General features: G+C 33.0%; 1 protein-coding gene and 1 long non-coding RNA gene across 2 annotated transcripts in view; both read right to left on the bottom strand.

The window, feature by feature from the left end:
* LOC132739000 (uncharacterized) overlaps positions 1–20,295 on the bottom strand; it is a 33,184-nt gene extending 12,889 nt beyond the window's left edge. Inside the window, exon 1 of the mRNA XM_060726639.1 lies at positions 20,256–20,295. The gene's annotated coding sequence lies outside the window, so the exon portion shown is untranslated. The remainder of the gene's footprint in view (positions 1–20,255) is intronic.
* Positions 6,563–14,526, bottom strand: LOC132738999 (uncharacterized). Its single transcript, XR_009626942.1, has 3 exons — positions 14,140–14,526; positions 10,798–10,894; positions 6,563–8,082 (listed from the first exon to the last, which is right to left on the bottom strand). It is a non-coding gene; the product is annotated as an uncharacterized LOC132738999 (long non-coding RNA).
* Positions 20,296–21,476: the final 1,181 nt, after the last annotated feature.

Below are 21,476 nucleotides of genomic sequence, written 5' to 3'. Positions count from 1 at the left end.
TCACAACCTGACTTCAAACATAACCTTTATTTCGCGAGCTTTGGTGTCATCCATTACTAATTTGCATAATGTCACGCGCTGTTTTGACTTCAACTCCCGCTGAAACGTCAAATTTGACACATTTTCAAAAATGATCAGAAATATGGTAAGTAAAAGTTAATATTAACTTTATGAATGCCAAATTGACAATTTTTACTAATACTAAATATAAACTTGTTTGAAATAACTTTTTTCCAAGTAATTAAAACAACTTTTTATGTATTGGCTGTCGAGCTTTATCATTAACCAAGTCCTAGGTATACGGAAATTATTAGTTTATGTTGAACGCCATTAAATATTTATCAACCACAATATAGGGGTCTTATGATCGAAATCTGGTTTTTGTGCAAAATTTATTTTTATTTTTATCAGACTTAATATAGGGGTCCTTAATAATAAAATTGATGCTTTCTTTTATTTTCTATGAATTAAAAGTGACATTATGCTCATATTTTCACAGTGAAGTTGAGCTGAATTGAATTATATTACAAAAGATTGACTGTCAATATGGTTTTTGGCCAACAGTTGATATTGGAAAATGTTCAGGATAAAATTATGAATCTGCCTAAAATTAAAAAGACTGCCCAACTCTTTTTTATAAACTCAGCGTTATAGGTAAATTCTAATGGATATTTACAAAAATTTCGTTTGGATCTGTGCGTTATTTACTATTTATGCGAACCTTAATTATTAAATTAAAAGGATTTATGGCAAAATGAAAACTTATTTTGATCTTAACCCGTTCACTCACTATATACCCTTGGATGGGCATAATGTCACTTGAAATTTTATTTCAGGTGCAGTCCAAAACAGTGGGTCCATACATTCATATAGTGCTAACAGTGTGACTGAAGCATATAATGCTATCAGAGATTGTAAGATATCAATTAGAGGTGCATCAAGGCATTATGGAGTGCCCGTTACTACCATACAAGATCTAGACAGTGGAAAAAAATGATATTGATACTGTTAAGTCTAGCAAATTACCTCTCTTTTCTTTGGAACAAGAGTCCTTACTTGCACAGCACCTTAAAGTACTGGCAGAGGTAGTATATGGTTATAGCAGAACTGAAACCATCAATCTTGCAACTGACTGCTATTCATCTTGGCATTCGTGACAAAGATCAGCTGGCTCTATAACTTCCTTGGGCGCTGGTCAGAACTAAATGTGAAAGTTCCCAGGAGTCTTGAGATATCCAGAGCAAAATGAGCAACCCGTCAAGCAATTGACAAATATTTTATTGCGCTTGGTAATAAAGTGACCAAATACAACCTTCATGACTAACCCCATCTGATTTACAACATAGATAAGAAAGTTTTGAAAAGTAGTTGCAGGTACTTTTAATAAAACTCAACAAAGCCTGCAACATTTTCAATTTTGCCGTGTTGGGCTTTCTTGGAGGATTCTTATTTCTCTCTATTTTATCGCCAAATCAGCGTTGTTTGTGCCGTGTGGAGGCTGTAAAATGTCGCCCCACACAATCAATCAGGGATGTTATATTGCCGATCCTTAAAGATCGTTCAGCGCGACATTATTGTTGTGCTTGTGGTATTTTAGTTCTTTCCATTAGGCTATTTTCTTGTTGGCTGGTTCCAGTATTCCTCACTTGAGTACTATTATATCACCCTTGGGATATGTGGCCTGCTTTTGAATTTGTCTTTTGACGTCAAATTTGTGATATGCAGGCGTTCATTTAACGCCGCCTTATCTTGTGTATCATATATTTCATAACCTCAGAGCCCCTTTCAAAATTCCATTTTATTTAGTTCCGCTCATTATTTTCTCGTTTACGACACACGAATTTTATTACTTTGGAGCCATATGCCGCTAATAATGAAATGGCACTCACGTGTCACATTGAAGGTTCCATAATCACTGCGGATGATCCCGTGATCAAAATCGTACAATGGGCTCATAAAATGGCGGCCTACCCGCTCGGTTAAAGCAGTGAAATTGAGGTAAGCATACCGTTAACGTTAAATTTATATATAAAACTAGGCCGCACGGAATCCCTGTATAAAAACCACGTACTGTTCTGTTATTGGTTACTTTGTAGCTCTCTCTGCTTAGGCCTGAAAGTCTTGCTTAGGCCTGAAAGTCGAAAAAGTTGTTTTGGGTGATGAGTACAATGGCCGAACAGATACTAAAATACGTTGTTTTCAGTAAAAGAAACACATTTTGAGCAAAATTAGCAATGACATCTTGTGCACTATCGGAAGTTTGTCCGTCCAGAACAATTTCCATCCTTTATAAAATTGCATAACGAAGTTGTGCATCTTTTTATAAACGAGTACAATTGCAGAACCAAATTTAATGAGTACAATGGCCGAACGATTTTATTGCCTATCCTATTTTGACAAATTTTTCATTGAATTATGCTTGTTTCTCGCTTCCTGTCTTTGAAATCATACAAATATGATATTTGAAAGTGAAAAGTAGGAGGAAGTATTAAATTAAATAAATTCAGTTTGCTTGATATAAATTCTCATCTTAATAGTCTTTTGCTTTGATAACACACGTGTACATCAGCGTAAAAGTATTTAAAATACAAAAAAATACAAACATGTACATCAAATAGAATTTATTTCACCAGCAAAATATATGTTTCAATGACATATATCTTGGAAATAAAGTCAGGTTTTTTTTTTTTTTTTTTTATTTCAGACTCAGAAAAAGTGGTTCCTTTAAATGAAAAGCATGTTTACGTATATCTATGGAATATACACATGTAATGTATATATTAGATTTTAAAATTGTGCTTATATTATCGGTAAATATTTCATCACACCATATTAAGTACTTCAATATCTTAAGAGGAATTGGAAATTTCTTATGTGTTTATTTACCGGCATTATGACAAATCGTATAGAAGACGATCAGCTTCATGTCGTCACGAGCAGGTTCACAAGGGGAAGGCACATTGTGGGACATTGTTTCTAAGTTTCGGCAAATTGCAAAAACATAAGTCTGTAAATTGCATATCATACCAGAAGTACATAGCTGTCTGATATCTCTACATCTTTGTGTGGCAAAGATGAAAGAATACAAAGAAATGGTTACATAAAAAGTATTAAGAAAACGAAATAATGTAATCCTGGAGCAATATATTACCCTATTATTTGCAGTGGCATACAATGTACCTTGTGTGTTGAGAAATGAACGCATTACATATGTTCCTAAAAAGATTCAGCTGAAGTATAAAATTTCTTTTGAGATCAAATATTATGAAAGCCGGTTATAATAGCTCCAACATCGTTAAACATAACATGGAAGCCATATTTACATCAGTAATCTGATAGTGTTTCTAAAATTCGAATGTGTTTCAGTTGTTTCAGAGCAAACAACCATGGCGGATCAACACCGTTTCAGGCAATCAGTTGGCGACAAAATCTGACTAAGCAACACAAGTTATTCACTCAATAAACTTTATTGACGTTTCTGCACGTGACAAAAATATCATTATATGGCCAAAACAAAGTTTGATGACCTTATAAGAGGCACTTTTGTGACAATGACCAGAACAAACAAAGTTTCACTGAGTTTGCTTTGATATTACACATTTTGATCAGTGATTACTCAAACCCTGACATTATACGTGACTATATACGTAGGCTCTTCCATATGTAAATTTGTGTTTCTATTTGCCGGAATGGGAAGAAAGGTGATCAATCAGCATTGCTCTAGTTCGAAAAGCTTTGGGCAGATGCTGCAAGTTAGAGTGGGTTAGCATGGAATAACTTGTGTTGCTCAAGTTCAAGCAAACGAACTGCCACATTCTTCGCACTGATGCAGTTTCGGTCCTATTTGTTTTTGCACTGAAACAACTGAAACAAATTAGAATTTAGAAATACTATCAGTTTATTGATGTAAATATCGCTCCCATGTTGTGTTTAACGGTGTTGGAGCTAAAATAACCTGGATTCATAATATTTGTCCTCATAAGAAATTTTGTACTTTAATTGTACCTATTTAGAAACATGGGAACCAATAAACAGCCGCCTGATACGAGCACGGTTCTACTCCAAGTTTGTAAAAACAACTGTCATCCAATGTTATGCCCCAACTGAACGTGATTCTGATGAAGTCAAGAACAACTTCTATACCAACTTACAGGATCAAATAGACAAAACACCACAGCATGATATTCTCATTGTGATGGGGGACTTTAATGCCAAGGTTGGTTCTGATAACATCGGATATGAAACCTGCATGGGTTGTGAAGGACTTGGCGACCGAAATGACAATGGTCAACGTTTTTCTGACTTATGCCTGGAAAATGGACTGGTTATTGGAGGTACAGTGTTCCAACATAAGGACATACACAAGTCAACCTGGCTTTCGCCAGATGGCAGGACCAGCAACCAGATTGACCATATCGCCATCAGCAGGAAATGGAGAAGATCCATGACAGATGTAAGAGCCATCAGGGGTGCAGACGCAGGCAGTGACCACAACCTTGTGCTATGTAAGCTACAACTGAAATTGAGGAGTAGCGGAAAAAAGAATAAGCAACAGCTATTTGACTCCAACAAACTTAAGGACCTGAATGTGAAAACCCAGCTCAACTTGACACTGAAAAACCAATTTTACATCCTAGAAAGCACGCCAGCGGATGACATCAACTCCCTATGCACAAAGATCCAGAACATCTATCTGGATACCAGCCAGGAGGTTCTAGGCCACAAGAAACGAGACAGAAAAAAATGGATCTCCACTGACACTTGGAACCTTATAAGGGAGAGGAAGGTCGGTCATTAAGCAACAGATGCTAACAGGAAGTCCCGAAGAGAGATTAACAGGCCAGACCCGGAGGAGGAAGCTTCTGTTGAAGACATGGGATTCCATATAGAGATGAAGCGTGGCAGTATCACCCAGCACGAAATCATAGAGGCCATCAAGCAGACCAAAGGAAACAAAGCTCCCGGAGAAGACAAAATCACTTCAGACATGTTGAAAGCTGACCCCCGAGAGAGTGCAAAGCACCTTGTGGAACTATTCAACAAGGTTTGGGAAGAAGAAAGAGTCCCTGACTCATGGAAGAAGGGTGTCATCGTGAAACTGCCGAAGAAGGGAGACCTGACTCAGTGCGGCAACTGGAGGGGTATCAACTTGTTATCCGTTCCTGGAAAGATATTCTGCAGAGTTCTTCTATCACGGATGAAGCAGTCTATTGAGAGAGTCCTCAGAGAGGAGCAAGCAGGGTTTCGGAGCGGAAGAAGCTGCACAGACCAGATCTTCATTCTTCGGACAATAGTGGAGCAATCCCTTGAATGGAACTCTTCATTGTACATCAATTACATAGACTATGAAAAGGCGTTCGACAGCATACACCACCCTTCAGTGTGGAAGATACTCCTAGCATATGGATTTCCGCCAAAAGTTGTCAACATCCTTAAGGACATGTACGCCAACAACCAGTGCTGTGTACGTCATGATGGACAGCAAAGCGAATGGTTCCACGTAAAAACTGGTGTACGCCAAGGCTGTGTTATTTCACCAACGCTGTTCCTTGTTGTAATTGACTGGGTGATGCGGAAAGCAACTGAAGATAGACACAGAGGTCTAGTATGGGGACTGACTGCCCGCTTGGAAGACTGTGATTTTGCTGACGACATCGCATTGCTCTCCCATGTACAAAATGATATGCAGGAGAAGACAGATCGTGTCAGCAAAACTGCCAAAGGTGTAGGACTAAAAAACACGCTGGGAAAACAAAGCTGATGAAGGTGAAGACCAAAAGCAGCCAGAAAATCAGCATCAACAACACTGAGTTGGAAGAGGTGAAAGACTTCAAGTACCTTGGGAGTTACATCTCAGCTGATAGTAACATTGAGAAAGAGATCTCAACCAGGATTGGACTTGCAGCCCAGGCATTCAAGAGACTACAGAACATATGGAAGTCTAGAGCCCTGCATACCAAAACAAAACTAAAGATCTACACATCCAATGTCCGCTCAGTTCTTCTGTACGTGTCTGAGACCTGGAGAACCAACACCAAGGTTGAGAGTAGGCTAAGAGGCTTCGAGAGTCGCTGTCTACGCCACATTCTCAAGATCCGCTGGCAACAACATGTCACTAACGTAGAGGTCAACAGACGCTCCGGGATCACCAACATTGTTCAAGAGGTCAAGTCCAGACGATGGAGATGGCTGGGTCATGTTCTGAGGATGAACAAGCAGAGACATCCTCACAAAGAACTGAGATGGACACCACAAGGCCAGAGGAAGAGAGGTCGTCCACTAGGCACCTGGAGGAGAACCATCGAGGAAGAGATGAAGGCAGCAGGCAAGACCTGGAACGAGCTGAACTGGTTAGCTCAGGACAGGGATGGCTGGAAGAGATTTGTTGGTGCCTTATGCTCCACCTGGAGCGAAGAGGATTAGTAGTAGTAGTAATTTAGAAACATATATAATGCGTTCATTTCTCAACACAGAGTACATTGTATGCCGCTGCTTATAGCAGATATTGGGGCAATATATTGCTCCATGTTTATCTAATTTCTTTTTTCTTAATAGCTTTTCTTTCACTGCGAAAAATATACTGATATACGGGAATATACGGCCCCGTATTTTTGACAAATACGGGCGTGTACGGGATGTATTTGTCGAATATACGGACCAAGTATACGAGTCCGTATAGGGAACACCGGGTATACGGGAAGTCCGTATATGCATCAGGCATATACGGAATTCCGTATTTGCCCCATATACATGTACGTATATTTGTTCGTACTTTTGAAGTATACGGAGAATAAAATCCCGTATACGGAATTTATCAAGGTTGTTATCCCTAGTATACAATAAATATACCAGGGATATACGGGACCGTATTTTCTACATATACAGAGGATATACGGACTCGTATTTTCTACGTATACAGAGGATATACGGAACCGTATATTCTACATATACAGAGGATATACGGAATCGTATTTTCCACATATACAGATGATATACGGAATCGTATATTCTGCATATACAGAAGATATACGGAATCGTATTTTCTACATATACAGGGAATATACGGAATCGTATTTTCTACATATACAGAAGATATACGGAATCGTATTTTCTACATATACAGGGAATATACGGAATCGTATTTTCAATATATACTTGGGATATATGGAATTGCATTTTTTAGTTTTACACAGGGTATACAGAACTGTATTTTCGAGATAAAAGAAGGTACAGATAATATCAAAAGCATGCATTAACATATAAGTGACACTTATACATGACCGAAATGCAGGCTTGTACAATAGAACATGTTTGATTACACATTGTGAATGGGAACTGTAAAGTCATATGCTTAAGAACTTTATCTTCACAATTGGAGTATTTCAAATAATAAAGTAAAAACCAAATCGAGTCACTCTTAAATATTTATTATTTCTTAAACATATATTCAATATGTATACATATATTAAACAAAATAAACATGTCTTCAACAGTCATATATTGTTGTAAGCCTTATATTCTAGAGGGACACATTAATGTAGCGTTGCAACGGAATAGCGATATACCGGTATGTTGCGATACAGAGTCATGTAATACGTATCACAGTGCAGAACATCCTCACCGCGATATTTTCTTCAAAGATCGAATTATACATGTACATGTTTCGATATTTTCAAGCCGTAACCTTTATGAATTGCATGTTGTTTAAATCTAGAACAAACTATACCAACTTGAAGTTCTTTTCTTTTTATCTTAACAATGATTTTTATGAGCCACTTATATTACACCCATAAAACATTTTAAAGATATTAATATCATTTTGTTCGTGTTAACATTCACATATTATTTTAGGAAAATGAGTCCATAGCACAAATTGATTATAACAGAAAGTTTTAATAATAACCATTAAAACTAAAAATCCGTATTCACAGAAATTCGACATTCAAACACTATTCTTAAAAGCACTTAAATATATCAATCATCTATAACAGGAATGTTACGTTGACCAGTGTAACGGTGTCTATTTCTTGACGAAGGAAATGTTTTCTCCAGATATTACAATCTTCTTCGGCATGTGTGTATCTGAAAATAGAGAGTTTAAAATCCTGTTTAAACAGTGTCATGAAATAGTTATCACAACTTTCAAAAAGACTATACACAAGCATTTTATTTAAGCGTATACATATATACATTTTTTTCTTACGCAAATTTCAAAATTATTTCATATTATTAGGATAAAGATGTCATTTATAAGCAACAATTTACACAGGATTTAAATGAAATGATTAATCTATGACGGATGATAAGTTATATTTTTTGTTATAAAACCTTTTCGAATATATATATTTCACACATGTAATATAATGGTATCTTTGTTCTATGTAAAGAGTATTTTATTGATTAAAACTACCTTGTATATTAGTACAAAATAACATTGTATTGGAGAAAAGTGCTGACATAATATTTTTGATCGTTTTATAATGTATATTAACATCGTTAGGAGAAATCAATTCGTTCTGAAAAAAGGTTTAAAATGTACAGATATGCGAAAGTACAACTTTATTTGCTACTTAGATGTAGATCCGTGTTTGCACAATGATATCAAGTTAAGTAAAATGCGGAATACCCAGTTATACCTTTCATTAATATAAAAACGTAAATCTTAACAAATTTGGATTATTGTTTGTTTCAGTTTCAATTATTTCAAAAACTATCTCATCACAACTTCACAGCAACGAATGAATACCTTCAATATACAATAGTGTAGATTAATATGTTTATTGTTAAGACTGTTTAACTAGGTTAGTTGACAATAAAATCTCTTACAGTGTACCATCACTAAAAATAAAGTGATAATTCTCACAAAAATAATCAAAATATCCTCCCTTGCCTGTAGCGTTAATCTGATAGTATGAAATCAAATTCAGATAATAAAATATACGTATCATATGTGACAATCGCATAAAATAAAATAGGAAATATTTTGATTAATACATGCCAATGCGACAGTAGCACGTGCGCACGTGAACATTTACGTATCAACGCAATATGTTTCACGTGCGCACAAATATTGTGCGTTTAGTATAATAATTAAGTGACGAGGTGGTCAAGTCCACTATCCAGGTGTAAAACAGCTATCATATTGTGTTTATTATATTCAATCAGGCTAGCTATATAAATTAAATTATCAACAAATTTACCAACTCTCAGCGTAATGCAGGTAAGGTTGTGGTAAATATCAATACAAGGCAGCTAGATTCGGATTGCACATTTTTCCCAAAAATATTGCTTTATAATTATCAATCAAGTAAGAAAATTTTGTATTATTTATTGTAAAGATTATAAATACTGTGCTATTTTCTATTAACTTCTCATTTTGTTTTAAATGTAGCTATATTTAGCCTTATTTAATAATTTGGTGCAAACTTATACGGAATGCATGATACTGTGCACAGACTGTTTCAACTATAGTTTAAGTTTGCACGAAAAACTCTTGCACTGCAAAAGTACTGTGACTACTTCATACTAAATGGTTCGAAATTTCGCTGTTTCACTCCGTAGCGAGAATTAATCTTGTTTTTTTTCTATTCCCCATTTACGTTCAAGAAACTCTTCCCTGGCTGTTATCGCTTAAATGAAAGGGTCTATACAGGGTTAAAATCACTATCATCTGTACATGTATATCTAAATTATCAAATACCATAACAAAACTGCCTTTATATCCCAATTCATTTTTCTAATGTAAAAATAAAAAAAATATATGGAAAGAAAATCGCAAAAAAGTGAGCTCGAAGTTGTGATAAAATTTAATGTGTATGACATTCTAATGACTTTACTAACTTTGCCATCAAGACATTTCAAATTCTGTTTCTAATCTTACATTATATTCGCTTCTGAAAACCCTGTTATACATATTCAGACAAAGGTTGTTAACTTAACTGTACATGTACAAAAGAAAATGTAACGTCACTCTCACATTATCAAAGCGGCGTAATTATCGCTTACGCACATAGTAAAATAAAAAAAGTACTATCATTAAAATATAATTGAGCTGCGTCACGACAAAACCAACATAATGGGTTTGCGACCAACATGGATCCAGACCAACCTGCTCATCCGCGCAGTCTGATAAGGATCCATGCTGTTCGCTTACAGACCCTATAACAAGTAAATAAACTGATAGCGAACAGCATGGATCCTGACCAGACTGCGCGGGTGCGCAGGCTGGTCTGGATCCATGCTGGTCGCGAACCCATTATGTTGGTTTTGTCATGACGCAGCTCATATAAAAGTGATTAAACTGTAAAGAAGTACATATCTTTTTGATACAGTAATATGTTTTAGAAAAGAAAACTAATTCAATAAAATAAAATGGCATGCACAGTGCATCTATATTAAACCATTGTGTGCGTTGGAATTGTTTCTTATATTTTATATACTTGATTTTTGCATATTAAAAGTATGGATGTTTAAGCATTTTCAAATGCGCAGCAAAATGCTTAAATGCCTTAATTGACGCCATTGATGAAGTGTGACATCATTCCACCTAAGAATTGATTCTAATAAGATATAAAAGAGAACCAATGTATTTATAATTAACCCAATTTATTCATGTCAAAATAAATGCGTGTAATTAAGGAAATTTGACTTTGCCTTTGCCTGGAGAAAGAATAAAACACATGCTGTCAGTACGGATGGAAATATATGAGTATGGGTAACTCTTCTTTACAGACAGTACCTCCGTGTTATTGTCTTATTTTATTCACAAAGTACAACAATGAATATACGTGAACTTACATCTATATAACTTGCTACCATACTTTGCTCCATCTATAATTGCTGTAAAGAGGGCACAGTTGCATTTCTGGAAGATTTAAACACGCTTTACACTGTCCTGAAAAAATCATAATATTACTTAAATATAATAAATATAAAGAGCACATTGAAAATAATTCATAAGTGATCACATGTGCGAAAGTGTTAATACTGTAGAAACGTGTTCACTTTTTTGTGCATGTGTAGTTATGTATTTTTGTTTGTTCGTGCGTGCGTGCGTGTGTTACAATATCGCTTTATGTGAAATATAAGTCAAAATATGGAATGTCGAAAATTTTGTGATGTACAAAGGCTCAATACAGTTTAAATTTATGTGTAACGAAATATTAAATAACTGTCTCCTCAAACAGGCGCTTGTTTGTGACTGACTCATGCGATATCACCTTATGCGTAATGTTTATCTTAAAAAACTAAACAAAGAGTTTTAATTATAATAAGAAAAATATATTCAAATTTTAATATGTCCAATAAAAAATCAAATGTAAATGTTAAAAACTCAGTTCATGTATATGCAATTTAAAATCTGGGTTATCCTGAACAACGTAGATAAATAAGCAAGAATATCGAATGAAAACCAAGAGTTGTCTTTCCTGAATTGCGAGTAAACGCCATCTTGCTAATGCTAAAACAATACAAACAAACCCGTTTTAAAACTTCTAGTTCGTTGCGATATTTTATATTCACGAGTTTTAAAATTCTTACACCGACAACAGGCTCGTGATCTAAGCGTAGTATCAATGTAAAAATTAAACATATCTTTTGTACGGAAACGTATAGCGACCACCCCTATATGTTACTTAAACATAATTTTTGACAATTTATTTAATACATATTATATGCCTGACCAATTTTAACAAACTTACTTGATCTGAAATAAGTATCTAGTAATATCTACAGACCCTGCATGTTGCTAAAAACAGAATTTAAGACAATTTATTTAACACACGATATATATTTTGACCAATATTTACATTGTTATTTGATTTTGAATATATATCATTTACTCAATCTGCTGTTAATATGGCTGGATTCAAATTTATGTGACATTTTTCTGTTCATTTATATGTATTAGTTATTTATAGTGAGGTTTTTTATTCGCATACCTCTATCATTATAAAATATAATATAACATATTTTTCAATTTATATTTGATAATGAGGACAGAAAAATATCGCACAGTAGAAAGCCTTTTTAAAGATTATATATGAAACATTTGATTGAGGCTTTTTGTATTCCAAAGATGAAGAAATGTTTAAATAATTGTGCTTCAGATAGTGTTACAAGATAAAGATTATATAAAAGGACAAACTCCGTTAGTTGTTGATAAGCATAAGATATGCTAGTGAAGTAGTACCTGATGTAAATTAGTTACCATAGAAACCATTATATTCTTGTAAGATATATAATATATAGCTTAAAACTACAACTTCTGACAAATTTACCATTTTAAATGTATGTACAGAGGATATGTTACATTATATTTTATAATGATAGAGGTATGCGAATAAAAAACCTCAATGTATATAACTAATACATATAAATGAACAGAAAAATGTCACATAAATTTGAATCCAGCAATAGGTACAGCAGATTGAGTAAATGATATATATTCAAGATCAAATAACAATGTAAATATTGGTCAAATATATATCGTGTGTTAAATAAAGTGTCTTAAATTCTGTTTTTACCAACATGCAGGGGCTGTATATATTACTAGAAAAACATTCAGATCAAGTAAGTTTATAAAAATTGGTTAGGTATATAATATGTATTAAATAAATTGTCAACAAGTCTCTTTTAACTAACATATAGGGGTGGTCGCTATACGTTTCCGTAATTAAAGACCACTTGATGTTATTATAGGAACATAGATCCCAAAGCTTAAGCGATATTTGTCTTATACGATGTGTGACACGAGAAAAGTCAAGACATTTGTATTTAATAAAGGAAGCAATTGAATCGAGTAATATTGTAAATCATATATAATACGTATTTTTTTGTAATCTATCGTACGTTTTTATCTTATAATGCAAGATAAACTACTTTTAACTTTTTGACAAAATGGAACAATAAAACACTTACATCTTTTTAAATATGTAATTCTTTCCTCAAATCATATTTGCATATAACAAACATACTATAAAAAAGTCATTTGATATATATCATATAGGGATGGTCGCTATACGTGTCCGTACTTTTGACACCAAGGGTAAGTGAATTAACAGTTAACTGATAAACTTACCACCTGTCGGCTATATTACATGCAATTATACAGATATATATCTGTCATTCTTTGTATTAATGTAAATAACACATTCTGACAAATATTTTCAAGATTTTTATTCATCTTATTGTATAATGATTAAAATGAAAAAGAAATATTTGTTTGCTTTTTTCAGATTTTTATTCATTTAAGATTAAGAAATATATAACAACATGTGTACAGAAACTTTAAAACAAGTGAAAAAAAATGAAAAGAGCGGAGTCTTTAAATTGACTTATGTTTGCATCAAATAATGGGGATTTGTATATTTGCGAATATAAAACAAGTATTCTGCACGTTAAATTATCAAGACTGAGAAAGACAATTTTATCTAAAAATTTATAAACATATTTTTTAGAAGTACTAAGCAATTTTCTTTTAAAATATGTTAATCTGTCAAATCTGATAATTTTTGTTATTATAATTGTTATTATTATAAAATAAATTAAAAAAATAACCTATTTTTCGGTATCAATTTCATACATAAAATAAATAAAATTTGAGTGTGTCTTGTCGATATGATCTTTCGCACCCCTGATTTTAAGTGATAATTGAGATCGCTCAAGATTATAAAGTCCAATCAGTTGACCAATCAAGCATACATAGGTCGTGTCACACACACTGATTAATCCTTTAGTACGACCATGTCCAGGGGCTGTATTATACCTTGACATCTTCGATGTTTAAATGTCGTTATTTTAACGTGGTGTCTTTTTTACCCTAAAGGGAAGTTATGATTAACAAATTTAAGAAATGCCCTTTTCATTTTTTTTTTCATTTTTCAAACAAATTATTAATTAAACAAGATACAGTTTAGAAATCAAAATCAAACTCGTAAGCTCCCAGTCTAAATTTAGGGATATATCCCTGCTTTAATTATCTAATCCGGCGGCCATATTGGATAGCGAAACAGATTAAACAGTGTACAAATTTTCTAAAAACAAATCAGTTTAACCCTGAAATAAGCTGTTGTTCACAAAATTCAACTATTCTATTGATCGCATTTTGATATTACAACGATAAAAAACCTTTTAACCTACCTTGTTTTGCAATATTCTGAATTTTATCTCTTATCCATTTCCAATCGTGTTTTTTTCTTTTTTCATTTCGCCCGCGCTATTTCTGATTGGTTGATATGATTCACGTGATACAAAACCAACGCTTTAATCTCATTGGTTGTTTTGAAAACGCGTGATATGCCTAGATACCGTTTGTGTAATAAAGCATTTAGCATTAATAATGCCACGGATTTAAATTAAGGTCCGTGCTAATGCGGAAGAAACTAGCATACTAAGACCTTAATTTAATTAAAAAATAATGCAATATTTAATTGAAAATATCATGTATCCATAAATGATAACTTTGCATATATGTATAATATAACCATTGATACTTTTTCATAGGCAAAACTTTGATTCTAATGCTTAATCGGTTATTTATTCTTTTAATAATAATAATAATAATAATAATAATAATAATAATAATAATAATAATAATAATAATAATAATAATAATAATAATAATAATATTTATGATGATGATGATGATGAAGATGATGATGAAGATGATGATGATGGTGATGATGATGATGATGGTGATGATGATGATGATAATAATAATAATAATAATAATAATAATAATAATAATAATAATAATAATAAAAGACGTTTAAGAAGCGCATAAATAAAGACGTTTAAGAAGCGTTGAGAAATATTCATAAATTACACAAATTTTTGAAACAACAACAATAAGCGGGTAAAACATGAAAATAAAAATAAAAAATAACTTCTCTAGAGAATGTACTTTTTATATTTCTTTATTTTTTTAGTCGAATTGTCAAAATTCTAAAATATTAAATTGTTTTAATAAAGGATTGATAATTAATAGTAAAATTTATCATATATTTTAGTTTGACAACTGTAATTAAATAAATGTATGTGTGTTGAAAGCTCAGTACTTATATTAGAAAAACTTTTTATTCATTATCTGCTCTTATGGAATAACTGTTCTGTTTGGGACTTTATTCATATTATGTCCTAGTTTCTATTATGCAGTAGACACTTAATTTCATTCAAATATGCTTTAAAGCCAATGAGGACACTTATTACTTTATGTAAATATTTTATGTTTATTGGAGGTGACTTATAGGCCCATTGGGCCGGGTGTATTTAATACGTTGTAAAATTAGATATGTAAAATATGTTTACACACGTCACTAAAATAAATAAATTACTAACTTACTTATTCACAGAATAAAAAAATAAAGATCCCTTCACATTATCTGCGGATTTCATAATTGAAATAAAATTTTACCAGTATAAGAATATGTGGAATATCGGTTACAATTCAAAAGTCCAATTTGAAAAATGATTTTACTATCAATATATAATTTATTATGTTCTTAACTTGATTTTTTTACAACAAATTGCGACAATCTTTAATATTTAAACAAAAAATTACAAAAAAAAACATGGCTATATCTGTTTCATTTTAATATGTCAGGTTAGAGTCTTTATAATATCTGGAATAAAATTACATAGATACTTTGTTAAAATATCCCAATTTAATTCCATTCTTTCTTACAAGAAATTAACAGCGAAAATTACCGTTATGACATTAAACACCAATTGCGCGAACTTACATAATTGGAGAAAACCGACACTCGTGATACCCTGCTGCGTTTATGATCAATATCCGGATCAATATCCGGCTGAATCAGTATTGGCTTCGATTATCGCAATACAGCACGTGGCTGTTACGCAATATTATGTCAGAAATGAGACCGCGCGAAAATAATTAAAATTGGGGAATTCGGAACTTCATAAGATTTCTATTCCAAACTTGTGTATAAAAATGCAAGTCTTTATGTTTCCTGAAATAAATGATTAAATAAATAAATGATTAATAAATAAATAAATAAATAAATAAATAAATAAATAAATAAATAAATAAATAAATAAATAAATAAATAAATAAATAAATAAATGAGTGGTGATGAATGAATGAATGATTGTTTGATTGGTGGTTGATTGATTGATTGATTGATTGAATGAATGAATGAATAAAAGAATGAATGAATGAATGTGAATTAATGAATTAATGAGATATCATGCACATTGTTGTTGTTTTTTACATATGCAAGTACATGTATTAAATTATTATAGGATATATATAAACGTAAAATTTAAATACTGTGTATGGACAATCCCGATTTCACATCTACGTGATTACATAATTTTTACCTTTCACGATTTCAACTTCACAGATCCACGATTTTAATATAATTAATTTATGTTTAGAACATCACAATTTTAACTTTATCATTTTCTCATGTTTGGCTTATCATTTTAAAAAAATATAATGATAATAATAAAAAAAAATACAAAATAACATGATTCTCACCATAAATGCAGAATACAAAAAGTACTATCTAATCGTCAATCGCAATTGTAAAGTATTCGCTATTTATCTGCGGCTGTATGCTAAAACGCAAACCATGCGGTATTGACCTAGAATTACGCGTTGCTTTGTATACAAAAGAAGATATTTCAATGTACGTTGTCGTTCTTTGTCTGCATGCTACAGGTGGATGTTTTACACGTTCTGTGCACTGACGATATTATAAGTATGCAAGTAACGTGTTAATACTTCCAGAAAAATATTACATCGTGTAAAAGCGTTCCTGTTTATGTTAGTTTGTCAAATGTCTGACAAATATTAGATCAGACTATTTCTTTCCTCTTATAGGTAATAGGCGATTTAGAAGTAAATCTTCATTCGCTATTCTTATATACAGAAATTCCGTATTTGCACGAATACGGAATTTCGTATTTTAGTAATATACGGACTTGTTATAAAAATTCCGTATATCATTAAAATACGGACTTCGTATATCAAAGTTCCCGTATATTACGAGTGTACGGATCACCGTATATTGGTCATATACGGACTGACATAATATACGCGTCCCGTACATCTCCGTATTTCCAGTTTCCCGTATTCTTACCCGTATATTGATGATATACGGAATTCCGTACACTTCCGTATATCCATACCTTTTTCGCAGTGTTTATTTACATGTAACCACTTCTTTTGTGTTCTTTCCATCTTAGACACTCAAGCAGTATGTAAAAATATCAGACAGCTATGTACTTCATGTACAATATGTAATTTTACAAACCAATGTCTTTCTAAGTTAGCCGAAACTTAGGAACCATGTCCCACAGCATGTATGGGATACCTTCCCCTTGTGTACCTGCTCGTGACGACAAGAAGCTGATCGTCTTCTATACGATTTGCCATAATGCCGGAAAATAAACACATAAGAAATTTCCATTTCCTCTTAAGATATTGAATTAATATGGTGTGATGAAGTATTTAACGATAATATAAACACAATTTTTAAAATCTAATATATACATGTAAATATTCCAAAGATATACGTAAACATGCTTTTCATTTAAAGGAACCACTTATTCTGCGTCTGAAATTAAAAAAACAACAACAACAAATACAAAAACAAAAAAACCTGACTTTATTTCAAAAAAAGAATTGACAATTTTATGTATGTAATTGAAACATATATTTTTGCTGGTGAAATAAATTCTATATAATGTACATGTTTGTATTTTATTTTTTGTATTTTAAATACTTTTACACTGATGTACACGTGTGTTATCAAAGCAAAATACTATTTAGATGAGAATTTATAGCAAGCAAACTGAATTTATTTAATTAATACTTTTTTCCCTACTTTTTACTTTCAAATATCATTTTCGTATGATTTTAAAGACAGGAAGCGAGAAACAAGCATAATTCAATGAAAAATTTAACGAAGTAGGATAGGCAATAAAATCGCTCGGCCATTGTACTCATTAAATTTGGTTCGGCCATTGTACTCGTTTTAAAAAAATGTACATCTTCGTTATGCAACTTTACAAAAGGATGGAAATTGTTCTGGACGAACAAACATCCGGATTGTGCACAAGATGTCATTGCTAATTTTGCTCAAAATGTGTTTCATCTACTTGAAAAACAACGTATTTTAGTACCTGTTCGGCCATTGTACTAATCACCCAAAACAACTTTTACGACTTCAGGCCTAAAACAGAGAGAGCTACAAAGTAACCAACAAAGCAGAACAGAATGTGGTTTTTTACAGGGATTCCGTGCGGCCTAGTTTAACATATAAATTTAACGTTAACTGTATGCTTACCTCATTTTCACTGCTTTTTACCGCGAGCGTTTAGGCCGCCATTTTTATGAGCCTATTGTACGATTTTGGTCACGTGATCATCCGCAGTGATCAATGATCGCAGTATGAACACATCTGCGGATGTTTTCAATTTTCTAAATTTTACCAGTTCATGTTAAATGTTGAATTCTGCTTAAGCCGGTGCTAGGGGCATGGGTGTTGGTAACTTGTAACTTACCATAACCGTCCATGAACAGGCTCAAACAAACCGAGCCTGCAACATTTTCAGTTTTGCCGTGTTGGGCTTTTTTGAGGATTCTTTATTTATCTCTTTATTTATAACATCAGGCAAGTCAAAAACTTAAACACTTACTGGTGTAGGACAACAAGTTCCACCTATATTGTGTTGCCTGGTAAAATAATGCTACCAAAACTGATTGAGGGTCTTTTGCATGTGCTGATGGTACTGTTTCTACCTCTGGGTGGTCTAATTCAGAAGTTTATTTCAGATTACATGAAAAAAATTTTGTCAAAATACTTACCAGTAAGAGACACAGACACATATATACTTGTTCTTTGTGATGGACACAAAAGTCACGTTTCCCTCAGTTTGATAGAGTGGGCTAAGTTGAATAACAATGTTTTATTTTGTATTACCACCCCACTGCTCAGTCGCCCTCTTCAGCCCCTTGATGCAGGATGCTTCGGTCCATTTCAAATGGCATGGCGGCTGTGTCTTTAAAGATTTGATGTTTGTCGTTTAATGCCAAAAAATTCTGGAAACAAAGTGATCCCTCGGAAGCATTAATCACAACAATGATGTACCCACATCTTATTATTGTAAAGTGGGGAAGATGTGATAGTTGTGATGGCTGGGTGCACTTATCATTTTTGCACCCCGATAAGGGGTACTAAGAAGAGGGGACAGTTTCTACTGCCCCTCTTTAGAAACATGGGCCAGTAAGCAGGACATACTATTACTGTAAATATGCTATAATTGTTATTTTTTCACCATAAATCTACTGCGTGACGACAGTAAGGGTTATTTCTGCATATTTTCGGCTCTTTTTTACCGTGTATTGTGAGTGTTATTTGCTTTCTTTGTCCATTTCACAAAAATATACATGTTTTCTTTCAAAAGCATATTCAAACATTTTTCGTTGAAAATGGGCCATTAAATCTAGAACGCATGCTGCTTTTTAACCATTTCCATGTGCAAGCTACATTCTTGTTACTTCATTATTATCCCGGAACTACGATAATTCGAACACGTAAATTTAGAGAAAAACAAATCCCTAAAGAAAGCCCAACACGGCAAAATTGTAAAATGTTGCAGGCTCGGTTTGATTGAGCCTCTTCATGGACGGTACTGGAAAGTGCAAGTTACCGCCCACGCCCCCTAGCAACGGCTTAAGCAGAATTCAACATTTAAACACAAAAATGGTGAATTTTGAATTTAGAAACATCCGAAGATGTGTTCATACGGCGGTTACCATGGAACCTTCAATGTGACACAGTAGTGTCATTTCATGAAAAGCGGCATATGGTCCCCAAGTACAAAAATGCGTGTGCCCTAAACGAGAAAACAATGAGCGTAACTAAATAAAATGGAATTTTTAAAGGGGATCAGATGTTACGAAGCCTGCATATCACATATTTGACGTCAAAAGACAAATTTAATAAGCAAGGTTGATTCAACAGTATTCAAGTGAGGAATACTGGAACCACCCAACGAGAAAGATGCCAAATAGAAAGAACTAAAATGCTACAAGCAGATCAATAATATCGTGCTGAACGATCTTTAAGAGTCGAAAATATAACATCCCCGATTAAAATGTTTATAAAGTTTGTAAAGATTGTAAAGTTTCTGCCCTACGCAAATTAGCATGTGCGAGAAAATACAGTCTTGCACAACAGAGGACCGCGTCGTAAAAATGTCTATATATTCCAAAAAAAAAATACTTGTTAAATCCTCTTCGGTGACTTCTTTGGTATCAACAAGAAGTTTTGTCTGCATTTGGACAGTCCTTAATTCTCCAATAAACTGCGATTTCTTTTCGTTTGAAACATGCTAAAATCTATAAGAAGAAAAGAATCATTATCCAACAAATTATCTCGAAATTCCTGGAATAAAAAAACCTAATTTCTTAATGCTGCCGGTGGCAATAAAATACGCATCGACCGAAGCAGTAACCCTTGATTACTTATAATCTGATTCTTTTCCTTATAAGCTAAGTGGACAAAATTTGCAACTTTTTCCGCCATTTTCGAAAGTCTTTGAATAAGAACCTTCCCCGGACTAAATATAGATTTGATCACCGTGATAAAATGAGCCCGTCAAAAAAATTGTACCCTTATGTGATAAATTATGATTTATATTTGTACAACCCCCCTGATGAAGGCTACTAAATAGCTTAAACGTTAGCCATTAATAAATAAAACTGAAACCTGATCCGCTTTTTTTTTGGTTTCACATCCTGAATTCTTTAGTCAAGAGTTAATACAATCATAAATGAACGATGTTACCATTTGTTGTATTTAGATTGAATTAAAACTCAATATTTGTTTTCTTTATTTTAAAAATATTGAAAAAAAGAAAAGGTTCAATGAGTTTAAAAAAAAAATCCGGTAATCAAAAAATTTTCCCCCTTTTTAAAAAAATATCTACAACCCGTCCCTTTTTTTGCGGATTCAATCTCCAAATTTTAGCTCTCTGTCTTCAGGGAAAAAGTTTTTTAGATATCCCAATTTACATCAGGTCCTGTAGCTCCTCTTTCAGCAACTTTTAGGGCTGACAATTTCCCCCTGATGACGATTGGACTCCACTAAATTTTTTTTCAAAATTTTAAATTTTTACATTACAAAAGGAGGGGGTTTAACACCAAGGGCCTTGTTGCCTTGTCGCCATCGTTTTGGGGACATGGTGATACATGATATAGTAAAACGAAGTGCATGCCATTTTTTTTCCACTTCTAAGGACTTTTACTAGGAAAGTGATAATGTAAACATTAAAAACAACATTTTTGCCGCTTTTTTAATAAAAAGTAATATATATTTAACACAAGTAACCTAAAACAATGGCTTGTATTGAATCTTCTTTCTTTTATACTTTTCATGTTTTTTCGTAAAAATGATAAAATTTTGGTAAACATTCGTCAATAAACGACATGTGAATCGTTATGA

This window comes from Ruditapes philippinarum, unplaced genomic scaffold, assembly GCF_026571515.1.
Source record: "Ruditapes philippinarum isolate M1 unplaced genomic scaffold, ASM2657151v2 ctg565_1_1_1_1, whole genome shotgun sequence".
Lineage (NCBI taxonomy): Eukaryota > Metazoa > Mollusca > Bivalvia > Venerida > Veneridae > Ruditapes > Ruditapes philippinarum.
Note: the sequence above shows the minus strand (reverse complement) of the source record. Positions and strands in the feature narration are given on the sequence as shown.